The sequence below is a fragment of the Orycteropus afer genome, unplaced genomic scaffold, assembly GCF_000298275.1.
Source record: "Orycteropus afer afer isolate SDZICR_OR568_19922 unplaced genomic scaffold, OryAfe1.0 scaffold00149, whole genome shotgun sequence".
Lineage (NCBI taxonomy): Eukaryota > Metazoa > Chordata > Mammalia > Tubulidentata > Orycteropodidae > Orycteropus > Orycteropus afer.
The window spans coordinates 426,794-429,201 of NW_006921736.1; positions in this window are offsets into that span (position 1 = coordinate 426,794).

A 2,408-nucleotide genomic window follows, 5' to 3' on the forward strand; every position below is an offset into this window, starting at 1 on the left:
CAGGGGTCCAAGATTATCTTCTGTGTCTGTATTTATTGGTTTCCCTTTTCTTTGTTGAAGAGGGTCTGTGCAATCCTTCTGCCTAGTCCGCCATCTTTCATTACCTATTTTTTTTAAAGGCCCATTTTCAAACCAGTACTCTACAATTTTGAGTCTGGTACACATAGACATATATGACACTCAAAGTTAATATCTTATGCTCAAAACTCTGTTCTGAGATCCAAATCCCCATATCCAACTACTTAATTGACATCTTTACTTGGATGCCTAATAGGCATCTTAGTCTTCAGATAGCTAAAACAGAACTCAAAATTCCAAGTTACTCCTCCTCTCTGTCTTCACTATCTCAGTAAATAGCATCACTAAACCCAAAAAAAACCAAACTCACTGCTGCTGAGTTGATTTAATTCATAGCGATCCCTCCTTGGGTTTCTGAGGAGTATTTCTACGGAAGTAGATCACCCAACCTTCCTTCCAAAGAGTGGCTGGTGGGTTTGAACTGCTAACCTTCTGGTTAGCAGTCAAATGCCTTAGGCACCATGCTACCAGAGCTTCCAAAGAAGCTCTATTCACCCATTAATTTTGCTCAGGAATCTTACTCATCCTTGATTCCTTTCTTTCTTTTATACCTCAAATCCAATCCATCTGCAAATCCTAGATGCTCTACCTCAGCACCTGTCACAAACCAGTCTGACCACTCCTTGTACTACTTCTACTAGACCGTAGCCTAGACCACCATCATGCCTACCTGATTACCACAGTAGGTTCCTTCTTGGTCTCCCAGTGCTCACTCTTGTTCACCTACAATGTATTCTTTGCAGAGCTTCCAGAAGGATCTTTTAAAAACTTTAAAGAATATCAGATCTATCTCCTGTTCAAAATTCTCTAATGGCTTCCCATCACAGTTGGCACAAAATCAAAAAGCTTTTTATGACCTAGAAGTCCTATATGATCTGACCCCCAAATGAGCTATCCCTGTGACTTCATGTCTTAACTACCATTCCCCTTGCATACTTGCCTTCAGCCATACTGGCTCTCCTGGTGCCCCATAAAATGTCAGAAATGTTTCTAACTTGGGGTTTTTGCATTTGATTTTCCCACTGTGATTGCTGTTCCTATTCTACCTCACACGTTTTTGCATGGCTTGCTTCTCTCTCTCATTCATATCTCTGCTTCAATGCAAGCTCTTCCAAGAAGCCTTCCCAGACTACCCTACCTATAAGAACATCCCTTCCAACTCTCCCTTCTTCTACCTTTCTTTGTTTATTTCATGGTACTTATCACTATCTGACTTTTTTTTAAAAAAAAAAAAAAGGTGTGTGTGTGCGTGTGGGGTAGAAATAAAGAAGGAAAAGAAAGGAAAGGAAAAAAAAGATAAAAAGAAAATTGAACTATATTCTTAATTTTATTATAATGGATTTGGCTAATTCAATTTAGAGTCTTTGTAGATCAAATAGCTGATCTTTTCACCAAAAATGTTCAGAATTTATGGGATACTGTCTGTCTATAAGGCCTCACAAATAGGCTGAGGACAATGACATTGCCAGGTTGGATAATCTTCATTACATCAGGCACTTAGAAATTACACAGATGGCTATCATCACTGGTAAAATTCTCAAATTACTAGCCAAAAACAAAAGCAAGTTTGTATTTTAAAATCTCTAACACAAACTTTATTTGATCTATTTTTCATGACACCTAAGTCATATCACAAGGAAATGAACTCTCACACCTCTGATACTATGCTCACAGTCTACACAATAGAAATATGTAAAATGTCTACAAAAGTGCATATACTCTGATGAATTAATTCTATTTTAGGTCTCTGCTAAGTATCTGCTTAAGTAGAGAAAGTTACATATGTACATGCAGGCTCACTCCAGCATTATTTGTAACATAAAAAAAAAAATAGAAACCACTTAAATGTTCATCAATAGAAACTGGATAAATATATTCTGGTACACCCACATTATGGAATCCTCTGCAGTAGTTTAAAATCATGTAGCCCTACACTTTCTAACATGAAGAGATGTTTGTGACTTACATGACAAATATGAGTAAGTTAAAAAATTGTGTTTAACAGAATCCTTCTATTAAAAAGCAAATGTTTTGTGTATATATGCATATATGCATGTAGCTATATGAGAGCTCTGGTGGCATAGTACCTAAGGCATTTGACTGCTAACCAGAAGGCTGGTGGTTCAAACCCACCAACCACTCCTCAGAAGGAAGACAGGGGAATCTACTTCTGTAGAAATACCACCTTGGAAACCCCAGGAGGGGTTGCTAAGAGTCAAATTGACTCAATGGCAGGAGTTTGGTTTTGACATATATATATATAAAGAGAGAGAGAGCACTCCTCAGAATGGAGGTTGGGCAATCTACTTCCGTAGTGATACTGCCTCAGA